The sequence below is a fragment of the Heterocephalus glaber genome, unplaced genomic scaffold (genome assembly GCF_053883595.1).
Source record: "Heterocephalus glaber isolate CG9 unplaced genomic scaffold, H.glaber_assembly_v1.0 deba00001577, whole genome shotgun sequence".
In the NCBI taxonomy this organism is placed as follows: domain Eukaryota; kingdom Metazoa; phylum Chordata; class Mammalia; order Rodentia; family Bathyergidae; genus Heterocephalus; species Heterocephalus glaber.
In genome coordinates this window covers 5,934,356-5,953,536 of record NW_028258358.1, presented here as the reverse complement: position 1 = coordinate 5,953,536, position 19,181 = coordinate 5,934,356, and positions in this window count along the sequence as shown.

Genomic DNA, 19,181 nt, shown 5'->3' with positions numbered 1-19,181 from the left:
ATGTAAAACTGAATAATGAAATGACAACCCAACTATATACACAAATACATATTTCTCAAAAGATGATGAGTTAATGTCCAATAAGCACTTGATAAGATGTTTAACTTCATCAGTCACAAGGTAAATTGAAATCAAAACCACAATGGCTGTTTCACATTTTCTTGGTTGGCTATAAACAGAAAGACATTAGTTGTAAGTATGGGTAATGATATATAATTTCAAAATCATATGTCGCTGGCAAGAATATGAAATGGTTCATCCATTTTGGAAACAGTCTGGTAGATTCTCAAATGGCTAAACATAGAGTTGTTATATTAGCTAGCAATTTTATTCCTAAGTATAAAATCAAGAGACATGAAACCATATTTGAAACTAAAAATTGTATGCAGATTAGTATAGTACCATTAATTATAATTATCAGAAGTGAAAATAACTCAAAGGTCTTTTGATATCTAGAAATGAATGAGTAAATAAAATGTTGTATATACATGTAATGAAATACCACAAAAAGAAATGAGTTACTGACATATATTGAAATATTGATGAAGCTTGAAAACATTAGGTTAAATGTATGTATATAATAGACCTGGAGGTCTATTATGTGTAGAAGACTGGTATTTACTTTGTACAAAAATTTCATTGACTTATCTTCAAAATAATTTAGAAAGCTAATTTTCCTGAAAAAGCAACTGACACTTTGGTTTGTATAATTGTACTCAGAAACAAAACAAAGTTCTGTTATTTTATAGTATGGTATTTTTCTAATTGTTATGTTTACTTTCATGCCAAAACATAATGCTTTCACCAGCATGGTTACTCACAGAATTCACAAAAACTGTTGGATCCATATTTTTGGTATCATAGCTGTTTGTGGGAATAATCTAGAAAAACAATATAACTTATTTCCTAAAATTAGGTAAACTATTATTTGCTCATGTATGCCTCAAATTTTTATGCATTAACTACAAAAAATAATTTTTTACTCAACATTCATGTCCTCAGCAATAGAGAGGACTCTAATAAATTTTATATAATTGTATTTTTGAGTGAATACTTAGCACAAACACTGCTAAACAACATTTTTAGAGGTCTTTACTAAGTATATGTGCTTTCTTTAATAACAAGTTTTTAAGATCCTGAGGATCATAGTAGATACATGCATATATATAATTCAAAAAATCAACTAAATATTTTCTGTGAATTGCATAATGTCCACATAACCAATTTTTGTTTAAGATTCATTTATACAGAAAAACTGCCACATTTAAGAACCAGTATGTTGGAAACACTGTTAGGTCCTAATATGTTAACCTACCTTCTGTCTAATGTTTCATAAATTAGTTAAGATTTATCTCATTTTTCTTTCAAATTTATGCACAGTGACAATAGAATGTTCAAGTCCTTTAGGCAAATGCATATAGAAAAGTCCAATCAGAGAAGGCCGAATAAAGACAAGTAGTGAAAATGACGGAAAATATACTTAATTCAGGGTAAGAGCAGTATATGAAAATCTAAGAAACAGAAAGTTCCAAAGATACACAGGCCAAAGATAAAAATTAGCATTATGAAAAAGCAGATCAAAAATATCATTCTTCGTGATGGCAGATTTTCATTCTGATACAGTGGGAAGCCACTAAATTACTGTGATCGGTAATATCATACTATCAAATATCCATTTAAAATTATTTACTTAATAGAAAATATGAAAATATCAAAAGAGAGATAAGACTACAGACTGAACTACCAAGAAGGAGCAGATAACAATAAACCAAGCAAGAGATGACAAAAGCATTAACTATGGAATGTCAATAAGATAAGGAGGAATTTCTCAGTTATTAAAGAGATCAAAGTACTTCAATTTCAGAATTACGGTAGTATCATTGATTGTAAAATCTCTCTCACACAGAAAGGATGCTTAAAGAAAACTAATCTAGCTGGGCATGCAGAGGAGGATTTTTGAGTGGGATATTTTGAACTTTCAGTGGATTTACCTAGAATTTGGAAGTGTTCACAGTTTCACCAAAATAATATGGATTGGAAGTATCTGGTTATTAAAAGAGGTAGCAAAAAAGACACTTAAAAAAGGTATCATCTAATAGAAAATAATGCAGTAAGTAAGGAAAGTGAGAGAAATCAAAACTCTTGCTACCATTAACCTCTCTATGGACAATTCTTAGTCCTCAGCTTATAAAAATATTTTATATAGTTGAGTTCTCTTTCTAGAAATTGTCTTGAATTTTTTTCATATGGTTTCAGCAATATTTTCTTTCATTTTCTCTTCCATTTGTAGTTTCTCTTTTTAAAAGATTATCTTTTATTCCTGTGACTGAAAAACTGAAAAAGTCCAAGGCTGAGTACCCTGACTTGTACTCTGCTAAATATGTGTGTTGTGTGTGTGTGTGTGTGTTGTGTGTGTATATATATGTGCCACATGCCCTGAGTTTTAAATGAAAATCCAGATGATATCACTACTCTCTAAATTCGCCAATGGATTCCAAACTCTTTCTCAGTGAAACACAAGTACTTACAAGTCTATGAGACTGTGCATTTTATGCCCTCAGTGAAGCAGGTTCATGATAACCAACCTGGAGGGAGGGCTCTCACTGTATGAAGAATAACAGAGATTATTATACTATGGTAATAGGAATTCAAACTCTTCTTCCACTGCATCCTGGGGTTCAGTATTATCAGTCTCTGACTCCAGTGAGACAGAACACACTCACAACAAGTGACATGTAGCTGGGTTTATTACTTACAGATATGATTCAAGGGGAAAAAAGACATCTATGATTCATTTTGATCCAGTCAACAAAGACTCAAAGGATGTTCCCAGGTAGATAAAGATTTGACTACCCATGTACCACTTGCAGCACAACTGAGGGATCTGGAGTGCATTCCACACTAAGTTATAGGCCAGATATTCTTCTTACAGGAGGGAGAGGAACATAGCTTGGGCTGTCCTGCATAGTTCCTTCCTAATTTCAAATGAGGACAGGAAAGCTGACTAATTCCAAAAAAATGGTATCAGAAAAGTGGGATCTTTGCTGTAACTATCCCTGACCAGGTGGTTTTGAAGCCTTTTGAAGCTGTTTTTGGGAGAGAGTTTAAAAGGATTTCAGATGCAGGCTGGAGAAACTCTACGTTTCATAAGCAGATCTTAATGGGCAGTTCTAGTCATAACTCAGAAGACCAGAATACTGATAGGAATATGGAGTGTAAAGGCCAGGCTCATGAGGGTTCTGATAGGAGCAACGACAGTTCTGGCAGTGGACTAGAGGCAGGCTTGTCTACATTTGGTGAAGAGACTAGCACTATTTAAAAAAATTAAGTACTTTGAACCAGGATAAGAGGAACCATGGCTTGAGGGCATATATGATGAAGAGGTGCCAGAACTCTTCAATAATAGGCTCAAGAGGTATAAAATGCTTTGAAAAAACTTTTCTTTGAGACGAGATCCCTAGGGTCTCCTTGTTATTAAGGGCCCTTTAAGGATGGATATCTAAGATCAGCCATCTAGGCATTCAGAGGCCTGTGCAACTATGATGTATGGAGGTCTGGCTACTGGTTGAGTTGTCAGAAGACCTTGGCATTATCCACATGGTGCTGCTTTTGTAGGCCTAGAAAATGTAAGAGATATGAGTTCTAAGAGGCTTCCAGCCAGATTTCCAAGGTATACCTTGGAGGCCCAGCAATGTATGACAGTGTTATGGTCTCTGCCAGGAACCCCTGAGAGGGCAATTATGTAGGTGTGATGGTGAAGTAGAAGGTAAATGGAGACCTCTGGAAGATGGTGGTTCCAGAAGTTTGAAGCAGCTGCTGAGAGAAGCCACAAGGAGTGAATAGAGCTGGCCCAAGAGAGAAGCCATGTGGGATACCCTTTGGAGCTCAAATTGTATCATCATGGGCCCTGGTTCTAGACTTAAAGACACTGGGTTTAATGTTTCCACTGCTAATTTTCAATCTTTCTTTGGTCCCTTTACTTTTTAATCCACCAATTCCTGCTTTTAGGAATAGGAATGCTTACCTCATGCCATTGTTTGTTGGAAGTGTTTAACTTTCTTTTTAATTTGTAGAAGTTGAGTTTACCTTGATTTTCCTATGAGACTTTGAACTTGGACTTTTCTGTACTGTTGAACCTGTTAAGAATTTGGTTCCTCCTTGGGAAAAATTATATATATTTTGCATAATAAAATAGACCTGATCCTTTCACAGCCAGAATGGCATGGTTTAGATCTAAATATTCCCTAAAATTGTTGTGTGTTTTGAAGATGGGGTTCTCAGAAGGTGATTGGATCATGGTTCATTATGGTTTAGATCTAAAATAACCTTGATGTTCTCATGTGTTTGGAAGGTGATTGGATCATGGAACTCCTATACTTATTGATGTATTCAGCCATTAATAAGTTTGATTGGTGAATGTTTTGTTAGAACTTGGAGCCTGTTTGAAATTGAGCCATTGCAAGCATGATCTGAAATACTGTTCCATTTTTTCCAGCTCCTCTATTTCTTTCTCCTTCCTAGATGCCATGGGTTGAGGACATTTTCCTCCACTGTGCCCTTTTGCCATTTCTTTTCTGCATTGGAGCTTGCTGACCGTGGTCAGAAACCATGAACAAAAATAAATTTCTCCTCCTTCAGGTAGTGTCAGGTACTGTGAAAGTGATTAAGACAGGGTGCTATACTCATCAGTGTATTATTTTATTGATGTCTTGATAGCTCAATGTGCTACTGTTAAGAGGTGGGGCATAGTTCAGTTCCAGGATGTGGGTCACGGGGGAATGTCCTCGGAAAATCTCTCTCCCTCTTTCTCCCCCCCCCCTTCTCCTCCTTCCTGCTCTCTCAGCTTCACGACTACCAGGGGTGACGAGATTTTCTGCACCAAGTCCTTCAGCCACACCATTTCTGCCTTTGAGCCTGCTGACTATGAACTAAATCCTCAAAACATGTGCCAAATATATCTCTGTTCCTGTAAATTGTGGGTGTCAGGTGTTCTATAGCAAAGAAAAGTGACTAATATGATCCTTCTTTTATGTGAGCTGGAAATCTGGTAGAAAAAAATAAAAACTAAATGATTATCAATAAGGTACACTTTGCCAAGAGAGTTACATGGTACTCTAGGATCAAGTCACCAAGTCCAAGGGACAAGACAGGCATTTTACAGACAATAAGATCTCAGCAGATTACTGGAAAACAAGTACTTATTCATTAAACAAAAAAAGAGGAAAGTAAAGGAGTATTAAGGTAGAAGAGGAAGTGATTTAGTGTAGTTTCAGGTACAATGATTCGTCCAAATTGTAAGAGTGAGAGAAAGAAATGTTAAGTAATTGGTGAAATTTCATTATATCAGAAAAGGATTGAGTTTTTAAAATATGATGAGATCAATGACATTTTCCGGAGCTGTGTTAAGGAACAACTGAATACCTTTGAAAATAGCTAAATAATACCTGTTTAAGGAAAAGAGGATAATTTATTACAAAAGCTTGAATGATAAAGGAAGCAAAGATATAATAAATAAGAAGGTCAGAAAATATTCTAAAGAAATTGTATTTGTTAAGATGGAAATACTGGTGTTTTAATGTAAGAAAATTCAGAAAATGAAGCAAAAGGAAACATTACCTAATGGTCAAGTGGTAGAAATCACTTGGGAAAGAAAAAGAGACAGTTCTTCAGGAAGATAAGGAAGATGAAAGACTTTAATGAAAACTTCTTTAAAGCAATCTGTTACTGAATGAAATTATCGCATTTATATCTACTCTCCGCAATATTTTCCATACAAAATTCATTCTGTATCCTACACATAAGATGCAGTCTATATTTATTTCTTTTAGTATGTTTATAGTAAGACAGTGCTAATAAGGTTTTCTTCTCCATCAGTGATTTTTGTACTTTCAAGTGTACTGGAAAACAACTTAGGGGCATTTTAAAAACATTTAAAATCACAAAACTTCAAAATATCAAAGTTTAAATAAAACCTTTTTGTCAAAATATTAGTGCATAGCTAAGACCATTTCTCAAATTGTTTTTAGTTGAAATCTATTCTGATAAATTAGCTACAAGGGAATGAATTTTTAAGCAAGCCGTGAAACAGTATTGAACTATCATGCTTATAATATTAGTATGTATAAAGTTATCTTTCTCTCCTTTCTTCCCTCTCTCTTTTTTATAAATTATAAGCATATCAAAAGTCTTTCCCCCAAATATGTTGTATTTCAACATGTTTTGAAAGTGAATTTTTATCAATAATACTTTAATAGAAGCTATGTAGAATTGAGAATATGCAGTGATTTATTGTTTTTCTATGCCCAGATACCATAGTTTTATTATCTGACATGAAAAACCTCTTAGATTGATATCTCTTTAATGTCATATATTTCTTCAATATATGACACATAACATTCTCTCTCCTCAGGTTATATTTTAGATTTTAATTTACATTTTATCAAAATAATAACAATCAAAACAAATGAGAGGAGAGTGAAGGAGTTATTTGTACATATACCCTGATGCAATAATCTAACTCCCAACAAACCGGGACTCATTTCTGACTTCGGTTATTCATTCATTCATTTTAGAACATATTCATAGTGAGATACTACTGTGTCTGAAGTTCTATGCATGAAAACAGAAGGAAAAGAAGATCTAGATTTTCCTATTAATTTAAGAACTCTATAGAGTATATGAATCATAGGAAAATAATTTTCCAATTTTACTTAAGAAATGTAAAATGATAGCAAATCAAAAATCAGGAGATTATATTAGTCTGTCTCATTGTTGTCTTTAAAAAAAAATCTAATCTTGTTAACTCAGTAGCATGGTACATTATAATATAATTCACTTTTCAGGTACTACTAAAATTTGGAGGTATTCTAAGGATTTTTTTAGTTTAAAAACAATATTTAGCTAAAATAAATTTAGGTTAATTATTTCGAACCAAGTAAACCTACTTTAAGTAACATAACAAAATATAGGCAAATGAATTTTAAAATGTGTATTATTTTGTAGTATATTTGAATAATGTATTATATTTTTGAATACTCTTTTATACAAAATAGCCACTATCATGTAAGGGAGGATAATAAGTAATGTATCAAGGGTTAAATTGCAATAATTCAAGATACTTTTGAATTATTTTTATTATAAAGGTCATATCCTTTTTTATTTTACATGGCAGGATGCTTTGGGAACTGTCGTTAATTGCTGAGTTTCTGTTGCTTATACACTTGGTTAAGAACATAATGAAATAATAAAGAATCACTTGGGGGATGTATTAATGCCATTAACATTTAAAAACAATTCCCCAAATACCAAGATTTTATATAATTAACATAATAAAATATTTATTTAAATATAAATTTACTCTCAATATTTTAATTGTTAAAACTAAAATAATGTTAATTTTTAATACCTATGACTCTGAAAAAAGGCATACAGGCATTTATACTTTGATTATTGTGCACAGCAGTAAATTCTTTACCCAAGAATTGTATTGGTTTGTTACTTCTCAGATTTAATTAATATAGTCTTTATATCAATAGTTTGTTCCTTGGAGAATGTGCTCATTTTCTATTCTTATTGTTCTATTGGCAGGTTGGCCACTTCTCCACTTATCATCTCCCTGGCTTTAAATATACAGAGGCAATCAGTAGCAATACGTAACCAAAAATATGGAGCATATTGAAAAGGATATATATGTATATATATATACATACATATATATATGTATATATATATAAATAATTCATCATTACTTTGTAACATTGAATAAATGCAATTGTAGCAATTAACTACATAACTATACAATCCTTGTAGCCTTGAAATAATGCACAAATAAATATTATCATTAATAAAAGCCACCTTGGATAATTTGGATGCATTAATACAACATAAGCGAATAGGATGTAGCTCTTTGTTAAACTGTGTCAAAAATGACCTCACTATAAGGTATGTTAATATCCTATAAGACATTAAAATATATTAATAACACATATATGTTTAGTCAGTGTTATCTATAATCAAAATTGGTGAGTAAAAGCTTTCAAAATATTTTTATAGATAGGTAAACAAAGTTTTACAAGCAATTATCAATAAAGTGAATTTGTATGTACAGTTGTGTTGGGAAAGGGATATAATTCACAATTCATCTTTTTCTCCTCTCTCATATATACATGTGTGAGAATTGAAGAGAGAGAGAATATGTGAATTTGTATATTCTTGTGTACTATGGTAAATATCATTGAGGCATCTGAGAAATGTTACTTGCCTCTTTTCTAGTCAGTAAACTTTAAAATACTGGATTTATTTTTTAAAGGTCAAAAATTTTATCTCAGACTTTGCTTTGTTGTTTATCCCTCCCAATGACTTTTTGTATCTAGATTTTGTATCAAGATTTTTCTAATAATCTTTACTTTTCAACTTCAACACACAGTGCGACATTTCCAGTATTTATCTCCAAAACCTTGCTTTTATGGTTTGAATGGGATTGTTGACTATTCTCTGTATTCTTTTGGGTGTATGTGGTGAGCTACTACTGAGCAGAAAATAACACAAAACAATTTATATGTGAGGCTTCAGGAATCTTGCTCATTGTGTCAATGCTGGTGATATCTGAAGACCTAGCCACTGTGCTATCCTAATATTTTACATCAACAGAAAATAGAGTACAAATGCTGGCAGTATGCATTATCTCTCCCCAGTAAACAGTATTATTTTTAGCAATATAAATATAGGCAGCTTCTCTTGGGATTTTTTTCTCTTTCCTCCTGTTAATTTTTTACTTCAAGTAGGTCTGAATACCAAATTTTTTCCCACTTCCCTCCTCACTAACTCTTTCCACAGCAAGGGGAGATGAGGCATAGTGCCTTTCCCCCCACGCTCTCCAATATTTCCCAATTTGGCACTACTCAGAGATTTAGTCATATAACTAAGAGTAAAAAATTACTCCATTGTGATATATGGGAAATATAAAATTGAAAATGTTCTATATTAGATTCTGTTGGTAGATTGAAAGACAGCCCCCCAAAATCAGAGCTTCATTTGGAATCTGTATTAGATTTTTGTAGTTTCACAAAATGCCTTGCATAAACAATTTAAAGGAGGAAAGATATATTTTTTAGCTCACAATTTCAAAGGTATCAGTCCATGATAGCTTGACGTTATTGCGTTAGAGTCAGCAAGAAGGCAAAATATTATGGAGGGGAGTGATTAGCAGAGGAAACAAATTACCTCATAGCAGTTGGGAAACAAAGGAGGCAGAAGAAGGGGCTCGGTTCCAATATCTCCTTTACAGGCATGTCTCAATGACATAACTTCTTTCACAATCTCTCCGCCTTGATATTTCCATCACTTCCCAATAGTGCCCCAGGCTAGTGATCAAGCCTTTAAGACATGAGCTTTTGAGGAAGGCTCCAGATCAAAACTATAAAATAATCTGTTAAATTTAGTATCCTAAAAAAAAAAAAAAAAAAAAGAAATGGTTTTATTTATTTCACACGTTGAGATTTTAAACAATCACAAAATTGACAAGTTTGCTGGTACACTGGGACAAAGGCCTTTGAAATATTCATTTTAATGCACAACCCTTCTACTATCAGCTATCATCTGAGTGGAAGATGGTATACGTATAGAGGGAGGATGAAGCTTTTGAACATACCTCACTGAGTGAAGGTCTTTACCACTTTTCTCCAGTATTAACTCTGTTGTAATAATAATGAAGTGTTAATTTATTTCAAAAACTATCACAGTGAGACAGTATATATATATATATATATATATATATATATATATATATGCATGTTATGACTACAATCTGTCACTCTTCTTTATGAAACATCAAAGAAAGTAGGCTGCAGAAATCTAGGAAAGATCATCTGTATTCATATATATTCATAATAATTCCAAGTTGCCTCTAAAAGTACATCCTATTTTTAGTAATATCCTTCTAAAAATTCTCCTTGTAACCTACTCAGTAAAATAGCACATAGTAACATCCTTCTGCATAGAAGGTGACTGGAGTTCATTGTCAATTCTGACTGTACCCACAGTGACTGGAACACTAGGCATGGAATAATAATAATGGTTACATTATATAGAAATTGTCTCCTTTGCTCATTACCCCTGGATTTCAGAACTTTAATCTTAGATTTATAAGGCTGTATAAATTAATGTACAAAATTATAAGCAATACTGTGATTCTAAGAGATATAGTAGATTAATTTTTCTAGAAAAGACTGCAAGGTTAATATTTTAATTGCTTAACAATGTCATTGTATTCTCAATAACATTTGTCTTTTCAATAAATATTTATTACATCTTGTGAGAATATAGGTTTACTTTCAGCTTAAAGATCAGTAAAATGATGCCAAATTTAAGTAAAAAAATCTTCTCTGACTGGGAAAGATCAAGTTCTACATTTTTTCTGTAGAGAAGATGTATGGCTTTTAAAACTTTCAGCAGTGAGGACCCCTGCATAACCCATAAAGAGAATAGAGTAGAGCACAGTGTAAGAATTAGCAATTCATCAGAAACTTGGAATTACTCATTGTCAAAAGATCTCAGTAGTAGAAATTAGATGGAAGCTACCATTGTCCATGAAATTCTTTCAAAGCCATGAGTAAATCACTTGGTACTTCCTTTGGGTGTGGCAATAGTAAAAGATGAAGTCACTTATATTTTACTTTGGTCAACTCCCAAACTCAAAGTGAAAATAAACAACTGGGGCTGGAGCTAGGGCTTTAGCTCAGTGGTTCCACCTTCTGCCTCACAAGCTCAAGGTCCTGAGTTCGATCCTTGGTACCAAAAAACAAGAAAGTAAACAACATCGATATGAAGCAAGGCAAACAGAACTCTTTTTTTCTTTTTTTGGTGGTTCTGGGACTTGAACCAAAATTGTTTCTTCCAGCTTTTTAAAATACATAGTAAATTATTGTTGTTTATAGTCACTCTACTGTACAATTGCATGACAGAAATGAACTGTTGCTATTTCTATGGTTGAGATATTCTTTAGAGATATGGGCTTGTCAAATCAGACCTTTGGAGATTGTTTGACATTTTATTTCATGCTTATTAAATGGTCACCATATAATGATTATTTCTTGATTTTGTGTTAAAAATGACTCACTTTGTTAAAGTTTAGCTAATTAAAGATTAGCATATCTTCTGATTTCATTACTAATTCTCTCTTTTTTGTAATTAATTTCATTGGTACATTTTCAGTCTATAATATAATGACATTCATCATTTGGAATATGCATAATCTCTCTCACTACTGATTTTTTCACCATTCCTCTGCCCTGCTTTCAACCCTTCCAACCCTCCCTACTTACAATGATTTTGTTTCCATTTTTTCATTTTCTCATATTAATTCCATTCCCATCTTCCTTTCCCCTCCCATCCCATTTCCCCTTCTCCTTTGTGCCATTTCTCCCTATTTCACATTATCTATTATACCTTTTAGTCTTTATTTACATTTTATATTTCTCACACTATAGAAACTATTTGGTATTTACACGTGTGTCCTATTTGTTTCACTTAAGAGTATAACCTCATTGTATATCCATTTAGCAATAAATGTCTCTAATTTCTCAATTTTTATGGCTGAGTAGTACTCAATTTTATTTTTAAAAAATACATGTTTTCTTCATCCAGTCTCCAGTTGATGGGCAATTGGGCTGCTTCCAAGTTTTGGTTATTACAAATTGTGCTGCTATGAACATGTGTACACATATTTCACTGTGGTATGATGCTTTTATTTTGGGGGGAAGATACCAAGCAAGGGAATACCTGGGTCAAATGGGACTTACAGTTCTAGTTCTTTGAGGTATCTCCATACTGATTTCCACAGAGGATGCATCAGTCTACACTCCCACCAGCAGTGGAGCAGTGTTCCTCTTTCCCCACAGCCCGGCCAGCATTCCTTATTGGTTGATTTCCTGATAGCAGCCATTCTTTCTGGGGTGAGGTACAATCTCAGCATTGTTTTCATTTGCATCTCTCGAAAGACCAGTGATGTTGAACATTTTTTCATATGTTTATTTGTTATTTCTACTTCTTTGTCTCAGAAATGTCAGTTCATTTCAGATGCCCACTTTTGGACTGGGTCTTTAAATTTGGGAGGTCAGATGTTTTTAAATTCTGTATAGATTCTAGATAGTAGACCTCTGTCTGAGGAACAGCAGGTGAAAAATTTTTCTCACATTGTGGATTTGTCTCTTCACACCCTTGGTGGATTCTCTTGCTGTGCAGAAGCTTTTTAGTATGAAGAGATCCCACTTGTTGATTGTGCTAGTTCAAGGGCAACTGAGGTTTTGTTCGTAAAATCTTTTCCTACACCAATGTCTTCAGGAGTTCTACCTAACCTCTCTTCCACCTGGTTCAGCATTTCTGTTTAAATATTTAGATCTTTAATCCATTTTGATTTTAGTTTAGTGCATGGTGAGAGATATAGCTCTAGTTTTAATCTTTGGCATGTTGAATCCCAATTTTTCCAGCACCATTTATTAAAGAGGCTATCTTTCCTCCAGTGAGGGTGTTTTTCTCCTTTGTTAAAGATGAGGTGGTTGAGTGTGTCTGGCCTTGTTTCTGCATCTTCTAATCTGTTCCACTTGTCCACAGGTCTGTTTCTTTGCCAGTTCTATGCTGTTTTTATCACAATAGCTTCATAGTATAGTTTCAAATTGGGTGTTGTGATATGCCCTGCCACATCTCTGTTGCCTAGAATTGATTTTGCTATTCTAGGTCTCTTCTTGTTCCAAATGAATTTTTGGATTGTTTTCTCAAAGTCTGTGAAGTGTGCTGCTGGGATTTCAATTGGGATTGCATTGATTGTATATAATAGTTTTGGAAGTGTGGCTATTTTCATTATGTTGATTCTTCCTAACTAGGAGCAAGGGATGTCCTTCCATTTTCTGATATCATCTTCAATCTCTCTTTTCAGAGTGCTATAGTTTTCAGAGAAGAAGTCTTTGATTTCTTTTGTTAGGTTGATTCCTAGGTATTTCAGTTTTTTTGGATGCTATTGTGAAAGGAATTGTTTGCCTTATTTCTCTCTCAGCGAGTCTTTTGTTTCTGTAGAGGAAAGCTATTGATTTTTGTGTGTTGACTTTGTATCCAGCTAATTTAATGAATTTGGTTATTAAATCTACAAGACTGTGGAGTTCTTGAAGTATTTTATATAGAGTATCATGTCATCTGCAAATAATGACAATTTGAATACTTCGTTTCCTATCTTTATTCATTTTATTTCTTTCTCTTGTCTAATTGCTATGGCTAATGTTTCCAAAACTATATTGATCAGAAGTATTAGGGGACATCCTTGTCTTGTTCCTGATTTTAGTGTGAAGGATTTCTGTTTTTCACCATTTAGTATGATATTGGCTTTGGGGTTTTCATAGATGGCTTTTATCAAATTGAGGTAGAGACCATTTATTCCAATATTTTGTAGGATTTTTAATCATAAATGCATGTGGGATTTTGTCAAATACTTTTCTGTATCTATTGAGATAATCATATGGTTTTTGTCCTTGGCTGTATTAATATAGTGTTTTACATTGATTGATTTGTGTATGTTGAACCATCCCTGCATCCCTGGGATACACCCTTGGTCAGGGTGTATGATCTTCTTGATGATCTTCTGCCTTCTATTTGCCAGTATCTTATTAAGGATTTTAACATCTATGTTCATTAGTGAAGTTGGTCTATAGTTCTCTTTTTTGGTTGGGTCTTTCTCTGCTTTGAGAATCAAGGTGATGCTTGCTTCCAGGAATGAATTTGGGAGTATGTCTTTCCTTTCAATTTCATTGAAGAGTTTAAATAGTAGTGGCAGCAGTTCCTCTCTAAATGTCTGGTAGAATTCAGTGGTGAAGCCATCAGGATGGGATCTTTTCTGAGTTGGTAAGTTTTTAATTACATTTTCAATTTCATTGATTGATATTGGGTCATTTAGAATTTTTAGGTCTTCTTCATTCAACATTGGTAATTCATACTTATCTAGGAATCTCTCCATTTCTTCTGTTTTTTATCTTTATTGGTGTATAGGTTCTCAAAGTGGGTATTGATGATCCTCTCGATTTCTATTAGGTCCATTGTAATTTCATCATTTTCATTTCTAATTGCATTGATTTGGGCCTTTTCTTTCCTTTTTCTTATAAATTTGGGTAAGAGCTTGTCAATTATGTTTATTCTTTAGAAGAACCAACTCTTTACTTCATTGGGTTTTTTTTTTTGTATCATTTATCTTAGTCTCCATTGCATTGATTTCTCCTCTGATCTTTATAATTTCCTCCCTTGTATGAGCTTTGAGTTTGTCCTGCTCTTCTTTTTCTAGAAGCTTGAAGTTCAGCATCAGTTGTTTAATTGGGCTCGCTCTGTTTTCCTAATATGAGTGTTCACCACTATGAATTTCCCTCATAAGACTGCTTTCATTGTGTCCCATAGATTCTGGTATGTTGTATTGTTCTTGTCCTTTAATTTAGGAACTGTCTGATTTCTTTTTTAATTTCCTTTGTGACCTATAGGTTATTCAGAAGTGTGTTGTTCAGTTTCCATTCATTTATGAAATTCTGCAGTTTGTTCTGGTATTGATCTGCAATTTCATCATACTATATGATCTGATAATATAGTGGGGATAACTTCAATTCCTTTTCACTTACTTAAACATGTTGTATAAGCATGTATGTGGTCTATGTTGGAGAATGACCCATGTACAGCTGAAAAGAATGTGTATTCTGATTTTGTGGGGTGGAACATTCTGTAAACATCTGTCAAATTCATTTGTTCAAGATTTTGAATGAGTTCTAGTTTTTTATTCTTATTTTTGTCTAATTGATCTATCTATTTGTGACAGTGGGTATTGAGTTCCCCCGCTACTATTTTATTAGTGCTTATTTGATTTTTCATGTCTATTAGTATTTTCTTACATAGTTGGGTACACTAGTGTTTGGTGCATATATATTTATGATTGTCATGTTTTCCTGTTGGGCTGTTCCCTTTACAAGGATGTAGTGTCCTTCTTTGTCTCTGTTAATCAGTGTTGGTTTGAAATCCAGTTGATCTGCAGAAGATAGCTACTTCTGCTTTTTTGGGGTTCCTGTCACATGGAGTATTGTTTTCTACCCTTTAACATTCAGTCTGTGAGTTTCTGTTTGAATTAAATGTGTTTCTTGTATGCAGCATATTGTTGGATCTTGCTTCTTAACATATTATGTCATTCTATTTTTTTTTTGATTGGTGAATTGAGATTATTACCATTGATAGTTATAACTGATATGTATTGACTTATCCTTGTCATGACTTTTTCTTTTTGTTGGATTCTCCCCCTTTGCATTTAATTTCTTGTCATGCCTGATGAGTTCATTCTGCTGGGCTTCCTGGGTTTGTGATCTTCATTGTCTTTTCCTAGGGTATTGTCCATAATTGTTTGGAGTGCTGGTTTGGTATTCAGGAAGTTGCTAAGATGCTCTTTTTCATGAAAGTATCTTATTTCTCCAGCAATTTTGAAAGATAGTTTTTCAGGTTACATCAAGCTGGGTTGGAGGCTGTTTTCCTTTAGGGCTTGAAATATGTCACTCCAAGCTCTTCTTGTCTTGAGGGTCTGTGTTGAGAAGTCTGCTGTGATTCTGATGGGCTTTTTCTTTGTATGTAATTAGTTTCTTTTCTCTAACCGCTTGTAGAATTTTGTTTTTCTGTTGGGTTTCTGGAATCTTAATTATTATATGCCTATGTGTAGATTTTTTTTTTTTTTTGATCAAGGCTATTTGGAATCCTATATGCCTCACTTATCTGTTTGTCAAGTCCTTTTCCCCTTTTGGGGAAGATTTCTGCCATCACTTCTGTGAACATTTTTTTATGTCATCTGCATGCTCTCCTCTTTCTTCATTGACTCCAATCAGTCTTATGTTATTTTCTTTGCATTGTCTAGCAGCTGCTGGATTGATTTCTCATGATCTCTTACTATTTTAAGGAAACTTTGCTTTTCCTGGTCACTAATTGAAATCTTATCTTCTATATCTAAAATTCTGTCTTCACATTGGTTCATTATGCTGCATAAGCTTTCAATGGAGTTTTTAATCTCCTGGAGATCTGTCTACATCTGTTTTATGGATTCCATTTGTTTCCTATGTTGGGATTCCATCATGTTCTCAGCTCCTCTATTTTTTTTATCTTTGTCCTCTCTAGATTTATTAATCATGTCTTGCACTATGGGTACAATCTCTGCTGTCACGTGAGAAACTATTTCTCATTTCATTTTTTCCAGATCCTCTTTTATTGCCAGTTCAGCTAGTGCAGGTGGTTGAGTATCAGATTGTTCCATCTGGTTTTCCTTTGGGGTTGCTTTAGGTGATCTGGGAGTCTGATTTTGAGACTTGTTTACATGTCTTCTCATTTCAATGGGGCTGAAGGAGTGTGCTGCTGGTTCTAGTGTGGCTCACCTCCTCAGCGCTGGGGGCAGCTCTGCTTCTTGATGCTGGGGGCAGTGGTATGGCAGCCTGGAATGCTCCTCCTCAGCACTGGCAGTGGATCTGATTCTTGGCACAGGGGACAGTGGTACAGAGGGTCAGAAGGCTTCTAATAATTCTCTACAACAAAGGCACTCATCTTTAAAATAACTCAGATATATATATTAAAAATTAATTCTGGGGTTGAATGTGGAATTTAACTGAAGTTCTTTATGCTGTATTTTTTTCATATCTAAATGCTTGTAATGAACATTAGGAGGAATCAATAGTCAAAAATACAGGATATAGATATCTTTTTTTCATTTTTAATTTTTAATGCTGTTTAGTCTACTATTGCTTCAGTGGTAAAATTATTTATATTTTAAACTGAATCTCTCTTATTGAATTCCTGATTGTATATATTTTTGCTTCATTGAGAATAAAAATAACAAACTGTACAAAAATAGGCTGTTGTATCTTATGCCAAAATCTCACATTCTGCTAATTATTAATCTTAGAAGCATTGTTTTATAATTTTTTTCTTCTTGTTTTCTTACAAGAGAAAAAAAGTAAAAACAGTATATGGTAGAAATTGTAGATCCAGGCACAATGGCAGAAAGTGAAATGATAGTTTATCATGAATCACATGACAGTAAAATGGAGGGGGAGGTTACAGATCACTTATACTTATCCCCATAATGTTGATTGCATGAAGTGATCAATAAAAAAATTATATGTTTACTGATTTGTGCTTAAGAAAGCAGTACCATACACCATATGCTACAGAAATAACTGTAAATTAAAATGGTTTAATACTCTACAACCTTTTAAGACTTATTTTCAGATAATTTTTATTCGAAAAATTCCCCCATTTTACATATTCATATTTGTTTTCTTAATTAATAAATGGTTAGCCATAAGATACTAAAAGTAATATAAAAATTCATGGAAAGATTATATTTGGCAACCAAAGTAGTCAGGTTTATTTTGTGAAAAAAGCACTACAAGGTGGATAAAATTATATTTTGGGGATCTTTTGTTCTTAATTTTTTACATTTTTATTAGTACATGTTCTTAGTACATGATGTTTAGATTCATCTTATGGAGTAGTTATATGTACTTAACATATCATTATTTTTCTTCCACTTCCCCTTGACTCCCTCTCCCTCCCTGCTGTGTATACTCTTACCTCATTTTATTTTATTTAATGTTTTATTCATTAAGTTAACTGGTACATTTTAGGTATACATTATGATCACATTCACCTTTGCAAATTTGTACCTGTATGTGGTATATATTGGTTATTGATTTTTCCCCATTCCCTTTCCCTTCCTACCACCCCTCCACCTCTCCTTATTTACAGAAACTTTGTTTCCTGTTTTTCTTCTTTTCTCATATATTGTCTTTCCCTCCCCCTCTTCCCCTTTGCACCTTTTCTTCCTATTTCACATTATGTATTATTCTTTTTTGCTCATCATTTACATTTTCATTATTTTTTTTTTTTTAGTTCATGTGGTGACACATAATGATTACATTCATTGTGGGTAGTGGGTACATTGGATGAAGCATCATAGTTCCTTTCATGACCCCCTTCTCCATTTCTTGCAGTTACATTTAAAGTTGACTGAAGAAGCAAGGTAATGACATTGTCCTTCTTGGTCTATCTCTTAAGATCAAAAACCCAGGTGTCTACCATGAGAACTTCTGTTTGAAATTTTGTTCTGCCATGTCACCAGTACGTATTTTCTACCTAGTCTGCTGCTATCTCCCCACTTTAGCTCACCATACAGTGACTGCTGTTTTATCAAAGTATATCTGAGTTTGCAAAGTTAAGTTCTTAATGTTTCACAAAGATATTTTTAAAATGTGACTCCCAACTCCCTGCCCCATAGAAATTGTGTCTACCAGAAAGCATCTGCAAGTCTCATGCTAATCTGCAAAAAATATGACAAGAAGTTTGTTACTCATTTCTTTTTCTTTGCAAGGCTATTTTTGTGGACATCACAATTTTCCATGTCACCAAAGTTTGTCGTACCAACTATCCTCTCTTCCAATAAAAAGTTATTTCCAAATAATTCATTTTACTAAATATTCTGACAACTTTTCTGTTGTCTCAGTTTTTGAGACAGTGTGACACAATGTTTCTCAAGCATCTCAGGCTCCTGTGCTCTGCTATCATGATTATTGTATATATATACTTTGTGAAATGAGTGCTACAATCAAGCTAATTAACACATCCATTCCCTCACATAGCTATCATTTTCTTTCCACAATCTTTCATGTTTTTCCCCTTTCGTGTGTGTGTGTGTGTGTGTGTGTGTGTGTGTATGTGTTGAGAACACTTAAGATCTTCCTAGATTGTAAATTTCATGTATACAATAAAATATTTTTAACTATTTCAACTATAGGCATGATGCTCTGTATAAGATATCTAGAGCTTATGCAATGAAAACATTTTGGATGCTCTTTGACCAACATCTTTCATTTCTCCATTCCCTCAGCCCTGGAAATTATGTATTCATTTCAACTTCTCTGAGTGTGATTGTTTTAAATCAGGTAGCATTTGTCTTTCTGTATTTGGCTTATTTTATTCTGCATAATGTCCTCTGAACTGATGTTTTTAATGTTTCAATGTCAGGATTTCCCTTTTATAAGGCTGAAAAATATTCAATGTATGTATCTCACTTATTCCCTTTATCCATTCACTACTTTAAAGGCAAAGAACTTCTACATCTTGCTTATTGTTAATAA